Source organism: Aquarana catesbeiana, linkage group LG01 (genome assembly GCF_042186555.1).
Source record: "Aquarana catesbeiana isolate 2022-GZ linkage group LG01, ASM4218655v1, whole genome shotgun sequence".
Lineage (NCBI taxonomy): Eukaryota > Metazoa > Chordata > Amphibia > Anura > Ranidae > Aquarana > Aquarana catesbeiana.
In genome coordinates, this window is record NC_133324.1 from 366534957 (window position 1) to 366552578 (window position 17622).

At 44.7% G+C, this 17622-nt stretch overlaps 1 protein-coding gene across 1 annotated transcript in view; it reads right to left on the reverse strand.

The window, feature by feature from the left end:
• The window catches only part of HABP4 (hyaluronan binding protein 4), a 274086-nt gene that overhangs the window by 236192 nt on the left and 20272 nt on the right, over window positions 1–17622 (reverse strand). The gene's annotated exons all lie outside the window — the stretch shown is intronic.

Genomic DNA, 17622 nt, shown 5'->3' on the forward strand with positions numbered 1-17622 from the left:
CCAATCATGACACTACCTGACTGGAGTTTGCATGTTCTCTCTGTGCCTGCGTGGGTTTCCTCCGGGTGCTCCGGTTTCCTCCCACACTCCAAAGACATGCTGCTAGGTTTATTGGCTTCTGTCCAAAAAAATTGGCCCTGGTGTATGGGTGTGAGTTGGGGACCTTGGATTGCAGACCCCTTGGGGGTGGGGGGGGGGGGGGGGTGTGGAGCGCTGCATAGATTGATGGCACTACATGGGTACCTTTTAAATATATATATTAACAAATATAGTGGATAGGCATCTTGATGGGATGCAATGTGCGGGGATGGGGACAATTGTGGGTGCTCACTCAGGTTGAGCTGGATGGTCTTTATTCAACCTTACTATGTAACTATGTAATTGTATGTGCCTAAAAAAAAATAAAAAAAATATCAGCATTTAAATTGAGGGGGAGGGGGGACCTCCTCCTCCTTATTGGGTCTATTTTACATAAGGCTACAGGTGTACCAATACATAAAGCAGGTTGCAGAGTCTTGGTCATGTGTCCTTTACCTTACTGTATCTACAGTGTTCTACATCCATAAGTACCCTACTCAAACGCATGTAATTTAATACCCAATTGAGAAAACATTCCTTATGGTAATGGCAAATACAATGATGTAATGTCCCAAGTAGCGTTAAAGCAGAACTATACTCTTCTCCTCTAGAGTGACGTGACCAAGCACCCTTGCTGGTTTTGGATCTTCGGCTGTTATAACTGGTCTGGTCAGGATGACTTTTCTACTATGTATGCACACAGGAGTTCATCCATCCAGGTACCCAGCAGGTTCCAGGATTGTGCACCAAGCTGTACATGCACAGCCTTGTACAGTTTAAAATGGTTGTATAAACAGTGAAGTGACTGGCCTCAGGTGATAAAGATGAAACAAATCCTCCTCCATTAGTTGTACCTGTTTATCTTCTCTTGGGCTGCAAATAATGATTTTTATAATTGATTAGTTACCCGACTAAGGGTAACTAAGGGTGTTTTTTGTTTTGTTTTTTTGTAGTGTATAATTTAGCTTTAAAAAAACAATTTTTAGTGTATCTATATGAAGTGGTAAGTATATATAACCAGCTAAATGGTTGGGGAACAAAAGATCTAATCCGCTCAAAATAACTAGATTGTATGTGTATCTATTGTAGGTACACCCCTCATGTTTTTTGTAATTATTTTATTATATCTTTTCATGTGACAACACTGAAGAGATGACACTTTGTTACAATGTAAAGTAGTGAGTGTACAGCTTGTGTAACTGTAAACTTGCTGTCCCCTCAAAGTAACTCCACACACAGTCATAAATGTCTAAACTGCTGGCAACAAAAGTGAGCACACCCCTAAGTGAAAATTTCCAAATTGGGCCCAATTAGCCATTTTCCCACCCCGGTGTCATGTGACTTGTTAGTCTTACAAGGTCTCGGGTGTGAATGGGGAGCAGGTATGTTAAATTTGGTATCACTCTTTCATACTGGTCACTGGAAGTTCAACATGGCACCTCATGGCAAAGAATTCTGAGGATCTGAAAAAAAGAATTGTTGCTCTACTTAAAGATGGCCTAGGCTATAAGATTACCAAGACACAAACTGAGCTGCAGCTCGGTGGCCAAGACCATTTAGTGGTTTAACAGGACAGGTTCCACTCAGAACAGGCCTCGCCATGGTCGACCAAAGAAGTTGTGCATGTGCTCAGCATCATATCCAGAGGTTATCTTTGGAAAATGTATGAGTGCTGCCAGCATTGCTGCAAAGGTTGAAGGGGTGGAGGGTCATCCTGTCAGTGCTCAGACCATACATTGCATCAAATTGGTCTGCATAGCTGTCGTCCCAGAAAGAAGCCTAAAGATGATGAACAAGAAAGCATGCAAACTGTTTGAAGACAAGCAGACTAAGTACATGGATTACTGGAATCATGTCCAATGGTCTGATGAGACTAAGATAAAGGCATTTGGTTCAGATGGTGTCAAGCGTGTGTGGTGGCAACCAGGTGAGGAGTACAAAGACAGTGTGTCTTGCCTACAGTCAAGCATGGTGGTGGGAGAGTCATGGCCTGGGGCTGCATGAGTGCTGCTGGCACTGGGGAGCTACAGTTCATTTGAGGGAACCATGAATGCCAACATGTACTGTGACATACTGAAGCAGAGCACGATCCCCTCCCTTCAGGGACAAGGCCGCAGGGCAGTATTCCAACATAATGACCCCAGACACACCTTCTAGACCTAAACCCTGTTAACCACTTGCCGCCCGCCATATAGCAAAATGACGGCGGCAAAGTGGTTTGAATACACTGGGCGCTCATCATGGCGATCGTTGTTGCGGTGTGTCAGTCTGACACACCGCAACTCCAATCTAGGTAAAGAGTCTGACGGAGACTCTTTACCACATGATCAGCCATGTCCAATAACGGCTGATCACGATGTAAACAGGAAGAGCCGGTGATTGGCTTTTCCTCACTCGCATCTGTCAGACACAATTAGAGGAGAGCCGATTGGCTGCTCCTTTGACGGGGGGGGGGGGGGGGCGCTCTGCGCTGATCGATTATCAGCGCAGTCCCCCTGAGGATGCCCACCACCAGGTATGCCACCCTAGACCACCAGGCATGTCAATCAGTGCTCACAATGGGCATCACTGATTGGCATCCATCGGTACAATACATTACATCCGTGCTGCCTGTCAGTGCCGCATATTAGTGCCCATCAATGCCACCTTATCTGTGCCCATCAGTGAAGGAGAAAACGTACTTATTTACAAAGTTTTGTAGCAAAAAAATTCTTTTTCAAAATTTTCGGTATTTTTTTGTTTAGCAGAAAATAACATTCCCAGAGGTGATCAAATACCACCAAAAGAAAGCTCTATTTGTGGGAACAAAATGATAAAAATTTAGTTTGGGTATAGTGTAGCATGACCGCGCAATTGTCATTCAAAGTGCGATAGCGCTGAAAGCTGAAAATTGGTCTGGACAGGAATGTGTATAAGTGCCCTGTATTGTAGTGGTTCGGTGGGGAATCCTCAAACGGAAGGTGGAGGAGTGCAAGTTCTCTAACACCCAGCTCCATGATGTCGTCATGGAGTGGAAGAGGACTCCAGGGGCAACCTGTGAAGCTCTGGTGAACTTGCCCAAGAGGGTTAAGGCAGTGCTGGAAAATGGTGGCCACACAAAATATTGACACCTGCTCCCCGTTCACACCTGAGACCTTGTAAGACTAACGAGTAACATGACACCGAGGGGGGGGGGAATGGCTAATTGGGCCCAATTTGGACATTTTCACTTAGGAGTGTGCTCACTTTTGTTGCCAGCAGTTTAGACATTTATGGCTGTGTTGAATTACTTTGAGGGGACAGCAAATTTACACTTATACATTGTAGCAAAGTGTAATTTCTTCAGTGTCGTCACATGAAAAGATATAAAATATTGAGGGGTGTACTCACTTTTGTGAGCTGCTTCTCTCTCTCTCTCTCTCTCTCTCTGTGTGGAGATATATAGATATATCTATATCTATATCTAGATATAGATATAGATATAGATATAGATATATCTCCATATCCACACACGGTGGATTTGATTTAAATCAGCTTGATTTTGAATCATAATTTTTAAAGAGCAACTGTCATCTCTGTCCTGCAGCGGCTCCTCCTGACCCGCTGTTGACACACCAACAGACCCATTCACTTTAATGGGACGGCGGGTGATGTGGCAGTGACACAACAAGGTGAAGGGACGTGGCGGCAGCAGGTGAGTGGATACCCGCTAACGGGTGCTGCCATGATGGATCTGAAAAGACAGGTGCTCTATAAATGTAAGGACTTATTCTTGCTGGTAGTTAGAATCTTTAATATTTGCAAAAAAATGAAGGTTTCCTATTTAGAATAAGCTGTCAGCACCTAGCAATATCAGAACCGATTCAATCATAGTTTGTAGTGTACATAGATTTGCAAAACAATGGGATAACAGAATATTCCTGAACTTTGGTTTATCTCTTGGCTACTGTGAGATTGTGTGAATGCATCAATGCAGTACATGTTCTCAGCGTGCAGAGCTTGGATTCATTGAATGAGTTTACCAAGCCTCATGCTACATAACTAAGCTCCATTTCATGCTGAATAAACTAAATTATTAATGTATCTTAAAATAGAAAACTATGTTTGGATAGATTTTTACTCCAAAAGCATTGTATCAAAAAAAGTGATTTTTTTTTTCTTTTTATCATTGATTTTTAAATATAAAAAATGTGTTTTATTTATTTGAATCTGCTACATATCATCAAACTCCCTTGTGATAGGCAGGCATCTTGATCCACTAACACATTTTCTAGCAGCAGCATGCATTTTGTATCACCTTTCATGATGGGCGTTAAAAAAACTGAACCATTTTATAAGGCAAAAACTGCAGATATTCACTACTGTAAGGGGTCAATTTTATACACACTGTAGATATACAGTGGGAAATAATTTTGATCCCCTGCAGATTTTGTAAGTTTGCCCACTTACCAAGATATGAAGGGTCTATCATTTTTTATCATAGGTGTAATTTAAATTATAGAGACAGAATATTAACAAAGAACACATGATAGAAATGTTATTACGTTTCAGTTCAGTGAGTGAACCAACTAATTCTGGCTCCCTCAGACTGGCTACAGTATGTGCTACATGGATTAGTCCTGTCAATTTAAGAAGGTGCTCCTAACGTAAACTCATGTATAAAAGACACCTGTCCATAGAATTTTCTTCCATTCAAACCATGGCAAGACCAAAAAGCTGTCAAAAGGATGTTAGGGACAAGATTGTAGACCTGCACAAGGCTGGAATGGGCTACAAGACCATCAGCAAGAAGCTTAGTGAGAAGGGGGACAGCTGTTGGAGCTATTATTCGCAAATGGAAGAAATACAAAATAACCATCAATCGCCCTCGGTCTGGAGCTCCATGCAAGATTTTGCCTCATGAGGTTAGGATGATCAAGAGAAAAGTAAGGGATCAGCTCAACTACATGGTAGGAGCTTGTGAATGATCTCAAACCAGTTGTGACCATAGTTGCCAAACAAGCCATTGGTAACACAATACGCCACCATGGTTTGAAATCCTGCAGTGCCCGCAAGGTCCCCCTCCTCAAAAAGGCACATGTACAGGCCCGTCTAAAGTTTGCCAGTGAACAGCTAAAGGAATCAGAGAAGGATTGGGAGACAGTGCTGTGGTCAGATGACACCAAAATTGAGCTCTTTGGCAATAACTCGACTCGCCATGTTTGGCGGAAGAAAAATGCTGACTGACCCTAAACAACATCCCTACAGTCAAGCACGGAGGTGGAAACATTATGCTTTGGGGTTGTTTCTCTGCTAAAGGTACAGGCTGACTTTGCCGCATTGAGGTACCAATGGATGGGGCCATGTAATGTAAAATCTTGGATGAGAACCACCTTCCACCTACACTCAGCCAGAACACTGAAGATGGGTCGTTTTTGGGTCTTCCAGCATGACAATGACCCAAAACATACCGCCAAGGCAACAAAGGAGTGGCTCAAAAAGAAACACATTAAGGTCATGGAGTGGCCTAGCCAGTCTCCAGACCTTAATTCTATAGAAAATGTATGGAGGGAGCTAAAACTTCGAGTTGCCAACTGGCAGCCTAGAAACCTTAAAGTGGATGTAAACCCTCACATATCCCCAGTGAAGTGAACAGCCTCGCATGCTACACCGAGTTTTGCACGTATATCTGCTGTCTTCAGCTTGCTATATTCTTCAGGAAGTGAACATTTTTTCTTCCTGTTCAGCACTGGGTGTGGATTCTTGGCATACACTGTGTGACAGCTGATTGGAGGAAAGGCATGCACCTCCACTCCACATAGGCAGAGGAAGGAAGGAATGTGCAGAGCTGTGCTGTGAATAGATCTACTAATGTATTTATAGCATCCTCCCTGACACAAGTTTTAGGCTGGTTTTATCTTGGTTGTCGGAGAACATGTCAAAAGTTATCATGCTGATAACAGAAGAACGGAGCCACAGAAAGAAACGGACCCAGGGCTTTAGAGAGAGATAAGAAAACACTACATATGTGCATTGGTCAAATTTCATGAGTCAGGTTTACATCCATTTAAAGGATTTGGAGAAGATCTGTAAAGAGCAGACCAAAATTTCTTCTGTGATGTGTGTAAACCTGGTCCCCAACTACAAGAAACGTCTTACCTCTGTGCTTGCCAACAAGGATTTCTCCACCTCGTTTTGCTTGGGGATCAAATACTTATTTTACTCACTGAATTGCAACTCAATTTATAACATTTGTATTGTTTTTTTTTTTTTTTTTTTTTTTTTTTGTATTTTTGATTGCTATTCTCTCTATCATTTAAAATATACCTATGATAAAATTATAGACCCTTAATTTCTTTGTAAGTGTGCAAACCTACAAAAATGTGCAGGGTATCAAATAATTCTCACTGTACATATAATATATACAGTGTGTGTGTGTGTGTGTGTGTGTGTGTGTGTGTGTGTGTGTGTGTGTATATATATATATATATATATATATTTATTATTTTCTTTTTTTTTTTCTTTTAACCGGTTCAATACAGGGCAATTTCACCCCATTCCTTCCCAGGCCAATTTTTAGTTTTCAGCGCTGTCGCAATTTAAACGTCAATTGAGCGGTCGTGCGACGTTGTACCCAAAAAAAATTGACGTCCTTTTTTCCCCACAAATAGAGCTTTCTTTTGGTGGTATTTGATCGCCTCTGCGGTTTTTATTTTTTGCGCTATAAACAAAAGAAGACCGACAATTTAGAAAAAAACACAATATTTTTTACTTTTTGCTATAATAAATATCCCAATTTTTTTTAAAAAAAACAAATTTTTTCCTCAGTTTCGGCCGATACGTATTCTACGTATTTTTGGTAAAAAAAATCGCAATAAGTGTATATTGATTGGTTTGCGCAAAAGTTATAGTGTCTACAAAATACGGGATAGATTTATGGCATTTTTAAAAAAAAAATATTTATTTTTTTAGTAGCGATCACGATATTTTTTCATGTTTGCGACATTATGGCGGACACATCGGACACTTGACACATTTTTGGGACCATTCACATTTATACAGCGATCAATGCTATAAAATTGCATTGATTACTGTGTAAATGTGACAGGCAATGAAGGGGTTAACCACTAGGGGGCGGGAGGGGTTAATATGTTTCCTAGGGAATGATTCTAACTGAAGGGGGAGGGGACGCTCAAGGGGAGGAGACCGATCAGTGTTCCTCCGTTCTGGGAACACAGATCGCTCTCCTCAGAGCTGACAGGCTGTGGATCTGTGTGTTTACACACACAGATCCACATGCCGGCCCGGTTAACAGGCAATTGCGGGTGCCCGGCAGACATCGCGGCCGCCGGGCACATGCACCGGGTCCCGAGCAACGCGGCGGGTGCGCGTCCCCTAGACGGCCGGGAATCCCAGGACGTCATATGACGTCCACCCAGGATGGGAGATCCCATCTGTGGACGTCATATGACTATGGCTGGGTAGGGAATTGGTTAAACAACCAAGTCATACATGCCTGCCAATGGCAGTGCTTCTGCTCAGGTACAGTGCTAGATTGGGATCGGGGGGGGGGGGGGGAGAGTTTGTTGATTTAAAAAAAAAAAAAAAAAAAAGATTTGTGAACCGATTTTATAAGACCCACTATTAGAGCCTGCCATAGCAAACTATATATGTAATTTTAAAAAAACCAGCCGTGTAAATACCTATTTACAGCTGTCTTCAGGCCGGTCACATGACTCGCGGACGCTTTCCAGCTCCAATGGATTGCTTCTGCGGGAGGGGACATGATCTCCCTCTGACGCCGGGGGGGGTCACGTGGCCGCTCGGCTCCTCCAGCAGAAGCCCTGTCTCGTAACTGTAAAGTCACGTGACTGGCCTGAAGACAGCTCTGAGTGGAGACAGACAGGGGGAGCTGAGAGGCAGTAAGGAGGGGGGTGAGGGGGGAGAGAGGGGAGAGCAGGGCAGCGTATGGACGCACTCTGACCACGGTGGTCATGGTTCAGCAGCCATGATTTTCGTGATCAGTATAGAGAGGGCATACAGAAAGTGGCAGGTTCAGGGAGGTTTTTTTTTTTTTTTTTTTTTTTTACAGTTTAGAGGGGCAGATTATACAGCACAAGTACTGTGTTGTTTAATCTGCTTTAACCACTTTAGCCCCGGAGGATTTTCCCCCTTAATGACCAGGCCATTTTTTGCGATACAGCACTGAATCGCTTTAACTGACAATTGTGCAGTCGTGCGATGTTGTATCCAAACAAAATTTCCTTTTTTTCCCACAAATAGAGCTTTCTTTTGGTGGTATTTGATCACCTCTGCAGTTTTTATTTTTTGCGCTATAAACAAAAAAGCGCGCCAATTTTGAAAAAAAACACAATATTTAGTACTTTTTGCTGTAATAATTATCCAAAAAAAATTCTTCATCACTTGAGGCCGATATATATTCTTCCACATATTTTTGGTAAAAAAAAAATCGCAATAAGCGTATATTGGTTTGCGCAAAGGATATAGCATCTACAAAATAGGGGATAGATTTATGGCATTTTTATTTATTTAGTTTTTTACTGAGACATTGCGGCAGACAAGTCGGACACTTTTGACACTTTTTTGGGACCAGTGACATTTATCCAGCGATCAGTGCTATAAAAAGCCACTGATTACTGTATAAATGTCACTGGCAGGGAAGGGGTTAACACTAGGGGGCGATCAAGGGGTTAAATGTGTTCCATATGTGTTTCTAACTGGGGGGGGGGGGGATGTGGCTGACTAGAGGAGGAGAGAGATCGTTGTTCCTACTTAGTAGGAACACACGATCTGTCTCCCCTCACCTGACAGAACTGGGATTTGATTTTAAACTACATTCTTTCATCATACCTAAAACATGTTGGGTACCTCTACTATGCCCAGGCAACTTAGGCTCAGTTCATACTGCCACGAGCTGAAAGTTGCAGGACTTATGGTGTGACTTTGCCTGGTCAGCACAACTTGATGCAACTTTCAGGGAATGAATGGGTAATCTTCCTGTAATGTCTGATCCAAATCACATCAATATAGCTAAGGAGCCGGCTTGGAGGCGACTTCCATTAAAGTCTATGGGCGCAAGTCAGATAAGTCATCTTGAAGTAATACAGGAACCTTTTCAAAAGTCGAGGCAACTTCAGTAGTGCTAATTAAAAAGGACATAAACCCCGATGGGTTTTACTTCCTCTTTTGCTCTGTACAAACCCTGCAAATTAAAAGCATAATGGGCTAGTATGCATCGCATCCTGCACAGGGGCCCGCACTGTCCCCTGTGCAGGCTGCATCCATCTTCGCCCCTCTTCCTTCTGGAGCTGTGGACTCCGGCTCTGTGACTGGCCTGAGCCGTGTGACGTCATTCCCGCACATGCGCGCAAGAGCCATCAGTCAGGGTACACACTGGGGAAGACACGGCACGGAGGTCCGTTTCTTCACAGCGCATGCGCTGATGACATCGGCGCACTACAAGTGAAATATCTCCTAAACGGCACACGTTTAAGAGATATTTCCACTACCTAACAGGTAAGCCTTATTCTAGGCTTACCTATATATAAAAGACAGACAAAACGGTTTACAACCACTTTAACACAGCTCTCATTGACTAACATGAGATTTCACATGTCACACGACTTGGGGTCTCACAAGTCAGGTCCCAAGTCACGGCAGTGTGAACTGAGCCTTAAGTCTGGTGTATGGCATATTCAAACATACAACTATCACATTAAAGCAGACTTTCACCCTGGCATTAAGGCTGGTAATAGATGGATGATCAAAAAAAGGAACGGATTTCCCCATCCACGGTGAATGAAGGAATCCTTCCTGCTACTTTACTGTATTCTGACAACTGGACTCCTCCCCTGCCAGAATTCACTGATCAGCACTGCAGTCGGTTCGCTGTATTCGCTGATCGAAGTCAAATCTTCCAACAGTCCCGTTTAAGAGGAGTTGACCCCTAGGTTGACTCCGCTTAAACAGGAATAGCCAGATGGATTGCAAATTTAGCTGGTCCTTGCTAAACTGGCTGAATTTCAATCCATGTGTGGCCAGCTTTAACCATTTGAGCTCCGGAAGGTTTTACCCCCTGCATGACCAGGCCATTTATTTATTTTTGCTATTCAGCACTGCGCTACTTTACCTGGCAATTGTGCGGTCATGCAGCACTGTACGCAAATTCAATTGTTAGTATTTTTTTCCCCACATATAGCTTTGGTGGTATTTGATCACCACTGGGTTTTTATTTTCTACTTTCTGTTATAAAACATCCAAAAAAGAAATAAAAAAAATCACATTTCCTAAATTTAAATTTAATTTCTACATGTCTTTGGTAAAAAAAAAAAAAATCCCAATAAGTATATATTAATTGCTTTGTGCAAAATTGATATTGTGTATATACACACTAGAATTTGCGCAGCTGTGACACTACTGGTAATGGAAATGATCAGCAATCTGGCACTAACTGATATCAATAATGACATTTATACAGTGATCAGTGCTAATACTGTCACTTTACTAATGGCACTGGCTGGGAAGGGGTTAACATCTAGAGGCAATCAAAGGGTTAACTGTGTGCCTAACAGTGTATAATAAGAAAAAGATTTTTGTATTTGCTTCATCGAGGGACACTCCTTTTTTTTTTTTTCTCAAGTCATCTTCCAGGTCAGGCTCCTCCCACCTAGAAGCTGGAAATGCATCATCCACCATTTTAAAAAAGAGCAACATACCCCTGAGCCTCAGTACTATGTGTTTCCTCCAGACCAACAGGAACCATGTTTGTTTTACATGAATTTTTCAGGCGGATGTGCTAGTGGCAGGGGCCTCCCTATCGCACCAAGTTTTTTTTTTTTTTTTTTTTTTTTTTTTTTTTTATGGCATATCTAGACTGGGTACCAAGAGAAAAAAAAAATGTATATCTCTATGCATTCTGCTTTATTGTTTCATATGGTAAGCCTGAGGTTTTCCTCCCACCGGGGAGGCTGCAACCATCCCCCCATGGTGCATTTAGATCCCCAATGGCAGTTTCCAAGCAAACTGTGCTTTTCTGACCTGAGATTCTGGCTCATGCAGTGTCTGCAATAATGGTAGCAAACCCACGTGGTTTTTAATATGCAGCTTAGGCCCCAGTCCCGCTCTAGGGGTGATGCACTTCTGGTCCACGGGGTAGTCATGAACAAAAAAAGGACTGCAAACATGTTTTTTTCTCAACAGAGACCAGGGAAACAGCAGTGCAGTATGTAGATTTTTGAATTTCCAAAAACTGGAGCAGGGCTATATAGTTGGCAATATGTAGCTGACCATGTTGGGAGCAACACCTGCAGATCCTGTCACATAGGAAAGCTCCAAGATAAGTTGTTGGTACAATTGGAAGGAGGTCCACACTTAAGGCCCGTACACATGCTACGAAAATCAGATGGAAAAATTAGTACGACGAGCTGTCTGCTGATTTTCGGATCGTTAGTACGGTGCTTTCGACAGCCGATTTCGCTTTTTCGCCAGACAAAAGCTGGCTGTGCAGACTATAACATTTTTGTCGGATCTGACCTCAATGTCCGATTTTCGTTTCGTTAGTACGGTTTTCGTAGGAAAAAAATCGTAAGAGCAAGACTACGGATGCTCAGAAACTAAAGAATACATACAAAACTATTCAACGCATTACATCACTTCTGATGTTGTATTCTGTCGTACGAAAATTTTCATATTGTGAGTAACCTCTTCACTTTCGACATGAGACTAGCATGCTGCAAAAAACAGACATTCGGTCGTCTGAAAATCTAAGTGTGTACGAGGCTTTAGAGTACTGATTGCTGTGGATGTTTGCGTGCCTCCTACAAGTGCAGGGTGATTGTGCTTTGTGTTACTGTCCACCATTGATGTGGAGAGTTAGGGGCAGAAGCTGCAGAGCAGAGTGCCAGCAGCTGGAAGTTGAGCAGAACCTGCAACCTGTTAACTCTTACATTTATCATACGTGCAGCTGCAAGGCTACTGGGGTCTGCTTACGCCATTTTTATTTTTATTACAAGGGGGGCTGCTGGAGTTGAATCAGTTTTCTACGCTTGATTTGGGGAAATGGCCCACCCCTAGACTGAACTATAAACAAATTGTGGATCCTGCAATGTTTAATTGACAGGCTTCTGGACTAAACCCCTATGCATAGACAAACCTGAGTTTTTAATGATTGCTCGTTAATGCAGTCAGGTGTTGTGCTTCTGATTGCACTCTGGTTACACTTCAAGGCTTTGGGTCTCAGTAGCTTTAAGGCTTCTTTCGCGCGAGCGGACCAATCGTTTCTCAGGCGGACCTGATCAGACCTTCCATTCTCCTCTTTGCCGCCTCCTGACGCAATCCGATCCGCTAAACACAGACGGAGAGGGATCTATTCCCCATCCATCTAGCAGATCAGATAGGTGTAAACGAACAGGCGCCGATTTACATCCAACCGCCCATAGAGGAGAGCGGGCTGTGTCTGCTCTGCATAAGTAGAGCAGACATTGACCAGCTGTCCGCCTGCTCAGCTGGGATCAGCGGACAGATGGGGCCAAATTCACCACTAGGTCTGGACTCGTTAAGACCTTAAAGTGGTGTTCCGGCCGAAATTATACTTTTTAAATAAAAATACCCCTATAATACACAAGCTTAATGTATTCTAGTAAAGTTAGTCTGTAAACTAAGGTCTGTTTTGTTAGTTTATAGCAGTAGTTTGTTATTTTATAAACTTACAGCAGGCCGTGGCCATCTTAAGTGTGGACATCTGAAGCCAGACTGTATTTCTTCCTGGATCTCATCCTTGCAGATCTCGCACATGCTCAGTGCAGCACAAGCAGTGTAATAGGTTTCTGGTCAGGTTTCCATAGCAATGGCAGTTTCAGAGGAAGTTGCCGCCCCTTCCCAGAAGGCATTGCAAACAGGAAATGATGCGATGGGCCGCGGCCAGGGAGGAGGAAGTGAAAAATGAATATGGCAGATATACAGTAGGTGCTGAGAAAAAAAATTAAAAAATATCCAATTTGTTTACAGTTCACAGTTTAGTGAGGGATGCTGAAGAGTTGTAAAAGTGGGTGGAACTCCACTTTAAGGAGCTGAGAGGCTTTGGCTGTGTCTCACCTGAGTGGACTATATGAAGATACTCAGGTTTACTTCAGTGTATTTTTCTCTATTGGGGAATAGGATGGACTCTTCTTTTTTAATTCTAGCTATTAAGGATGGGCTCAGGCGTGTTCGCAACTCCACGGGTCCATGCCCGCCAGGAAGCTGACACTCCGCAGCGCTAATCACAGGCAGTGAGACATTTCCCGATCCACGGCTGCACAGATCGGGAAATGTCTCACTACCTGTGATTAGCACTGCAGAGTGTCAGCTTCCTGGTGGGCGTGGGCACGTGGAGTTGCGAAAACACCTGAGCCCATCCTTGCTAGCTAAGTAACTGTGCAATAGGCGTTCTGCCATTGAGCCACGCAGGACATGAATACATTATAATGTAAGACTATTTGTTATGCAGTTTCTCTTTTAGGCCACAAGATGGAGATAGGGAGATGCTGACCTTTCCTTCCTGAACATGAAGAGACGCAGAGGAGACTGGGAAGTAAAGTTTATTCAGGGAGCGATATCCAGGGCTGTGGAGGAGTGTGAAGGGAGAACTATGAATACATGCGGGACAACCACGCAGCCCAGCTAGGGTTGCCACCTCATCCCTTTAATCCCGAACACATATGAATTACACAGGTTCTGAGGCTAATTTAATGCAAATAAGGTGAATTTCATTACCACATTAATCAGCCACAGAACCTGTGTAATTAATATGTGTTCGTGGGTTTTAAAGGGATGAGATGGCAACCCTAAGCCCAGCAGCATCCCAGGGGAGAGCCCAAGCCACAAAAGCCCCTGGAGTTGTGCCAGCCTTGGCACCTGAAGCAGGGGAGAGATCTGCGCTGCCCCAAAATCTTAAGGCAGCCAAGAACTGTACGGAGGACAGTGTGGTGAGAGGACGGGTGTTGAGGGAAGTGCCACCTTAGAGAGAGATTGAGCAGCCTGAAGTATGGCTGAGGGAACGCTAGCATAGAGAGAGGGACCAAGCCACTAAATCCCCTCTGCTGTGCCACAGTTTGCACCTGAAAGTGGAGAGAGACCCACACCACCAGAAGGAGAGGCAGAACCACTGTCGGGGTACCAACATGCTGCACTACAGATCAGATTCGCCTGCGCAACTCAGAGTAAGCGCACGTCCAGCCAGAGGGATCATTATCACTGTATAGCTGGGTCTGGTGAGAGGGCCTTGCGCTCATTATTTGTTATCACTGCTATAGACTGAGCCATTAGCAACTGCCCAACCTGCTACCCTAATACTGCCTGCAGGCTTAACTGACGGCCACAACGCGTGCCAATGAGCTCCAACGGTTTAGCTAGCAAACATTTACAACTAAAGACTGCCCCTAACCGTAGCTATCCTGGAACCTTGACTCTTTGCTAGATAAAGAGGTACTATACCCTTGTTTATTCATTTGAGTGCATTCAAAACCCTGTTTAGTAGCCTGTGTTCTAATTTGTCTGCTGTGTGAAATTTTATTTAAATTGACTTATGTTAATCTGCATCAAAAGTTTAGGCGTATTTTTCACAAAACAGGTATGTGCTTGTTTATTGACAATATCCAGCAGCCAGACGAAAGGTATATCTCACTTATGTTGTCATTTGTGCATGCAGTGGTATTGTTCAACCAGGTGTGGCTGAGGTGCAGAACAGAGAACCCAAAATTACCAAGTGGCTCTTTCGGGGGTGGTGCTACAACTACATTACTTAATATTCAGGGTAATCGCTGTAAAATGTGAGGACTCATCAATGCCTGGGACCAGGCGGGGACTGCAGTCATGTGAATAAATCGAACATTTAGGCAGTTCCCCCGACTTAGAGATGAGCTTCATTGTATATAGCGATAAAGTGCAGAGTTCCTCTGAAAAGCAACTTGTCCGATGTCACTACACACTGTACTTGTAGGTTTCGTTAGGAGGGACATGCTGAGCCTGCGCCCACTCCACCAGTTCAGCATACCTCTGTTACCTCACTCCCAGTAACAGAATGGGGTCCCGCTGAGCACATAGCGTGAGCCTCATGCGTGCTCATTAACTCCTTCCTCCCACCTCGTGATCAGGCCCTGCATTTCCATAAGGCTAGTCTGCTCCTGGTTACTATGGGAGAGGGACTGCTAGGGAGGGAGTCAGAGCACCGACCTCCTCACTACCGTATGACCTGTCGCCTAACCAGGTACCGAGCCTAATGACTGGTTTATTGTAGTGTGTTATTCCCTTTGGTTGCCCATGGCAACTATCTCCGCTTCCTTGTCTTGCCAAGTTAACCTCTTGTAGTTGTGTCACCCCACCTAAAAAATGTGCGGATTGCTTTTCAGAGGAGTGGCAGTCTTTTTTACAGTAAGAGACTAAGTGTCAGTTCACACTTTTGTGCTGCGAATTTGCAACAAATTCTGTGTGGATTTCACACCACATCCAAATCGCACCGCGTTCATGCAAACTACTGCAAGTGTGTATATTAGGTTAACGCCCCCCCAAATTGGTTCGCAAAAACACAGTGCGATTTGCAGAATTGGATTGCATGAGTGTGAACCTCCAAGCGATCTGATTCTGGTGCAGGCCCAAAAAAAGGGTCCTGCACCATTTTGGTGCGGATTCGCTGTGGTTTGAGCTATACAGAATAATGGCTCAACTTGCACTGGTGAAGAATCGCATGTGATTTGAACAGGAGTGCGGTGCAGTTCTGTTCAAACTCGCATGCGGTTCCCGCACCGCATAGTGTGAACCGGTGTTCTGCCGAGAATATTCCGCTCGGTGGATAAGGACCCCCCTGTGCTGCGCAGGTGCTGCGTCTGCGCAGTAGGATCCGGCAGAAATAGCCCAAGGTGAATAGGTGAAAATCAGCTGTACACAGCGCCTGTAAGAGGGCCCCTCGCGGGCTCGCTTCGCTAGCCACGCTTCGGGCACGGCATTGCTTCGCTTGGCTCTTTTTTATTCCCCCTCTAGGTCCACTTGGATGGTGGGGAAGGAACCTGGACCCAGGGCGCAGGCGCCGTGTACAGCTGATTGTAGATTTTGAGCTTTGGCTATCTCCGGCGGCTCATAGTAGTTCGTACTGTGCAGGCGCTGCGCCTGCGCAGTACAGGGGGGTCCTTATCCGCCGAGGGAACTTTCTCGGCAAGACACCGGCAATCAGAGCAGCAGAAGAGAAGGATGTATGCAAACATTTGTCAAGTTGAGGGGGGTGTTTGGACAGTGGACCCACCGATTTTACAGCCCCTTGTCTCCTCCAATTAAAGTTTTCACCTGCTGCAGCTGCACACACACACACCTATCTAGCACCATGCTGTGTGTGTGTGCACATCAGGGGTTGGGGTTGCTAGCATGGGCACAGCAGGGAATGAGGGATTGGTCATTTTACAAGGGGTCTTCAGCACCCCGGGGACCTGTGCTACCCACTCTGAATCCTCCTGTGAGATATAGTGACACTGCAGGATCGGCACAGGCAGCTACAAACAGTGCTGGGACAAGGTTATCCAGAGCCCAGGACGAAGATGCCAAACTGCACCCCCCCAAAGGAAATGGGGTGGCAGCTGGGTCCTGGGGTGTGGGAGATGCACAGCACAAAGGTAGTGTATTGAAACAGGGTGAGGGGTAGGGTTGCACAGATACTAGTATCAGTGTTGATACCGAGCATTTGCACGAGTACTCCGATGCCTAATCCAATACCTGGGCAGTTACAAGCACTGATCTCCCTGTATGGATTTCAATAAAGTTGCTGACAGATGCTTCTCCTCCTCTCCTTCCCACGGCTTTCAGCTGCTTTATTAAAATCCCTAAAGGGAGATTGGTGCTTGTAACTGTCCCCCTCTTGTGTCCTCTGGTCCCTCCTCTTGTGTCCTCCTCTGGTCCCTCCTCACAAATGGGTATTACCCGCTTAAGAACGCGCATGATCGCGAGCGAGCAGCGAGGTCATGTCGGTGGCGGCAGGTTCCCAGGAACACTTCTCGTCACCGACAAGGGTAAACAGCCAATGGCTGGCGGCTGTTTACCACGTGTTCGGCTGTGATCCATTCACAGCCGATCACTAAATGTAAACATAGACCGGTTACTAGCTGTTACCGCCTCTTCTCTCCTCACACCGTTTCCAGTGTGAGGAGAGAAGAGCCAGGAGCAGTGAGTTACCGATCTGTGTAGTGTCAGTGTCTGCACCAACACCACACAAAAAAAGAGAACCTGGTCACACCCCCCCCCCCCCCATTACAGCTGTCACCCAACAGTCACCACATCATTCCTTATCAAAGTCCTCATCAGTGCCCACAAAGTGCACCTGTCACCATTAGAGACTGCCGTCAGTGACCGCTATCAGTAAACCATCCGTGACCCTCATCTGTCACCTATCAGTTCCATAAAGTGCACCAGTCACCATCAGAGACTGCCATTAGTGACTGTCACCCATCAGTCACCGTCACCATCACCTGTCACCTACCAGTGACTGTTACCCGTCACCTGTCACCCATCAGTGACCGTCACCTGTTGCCCATTAGTGACCGTCAC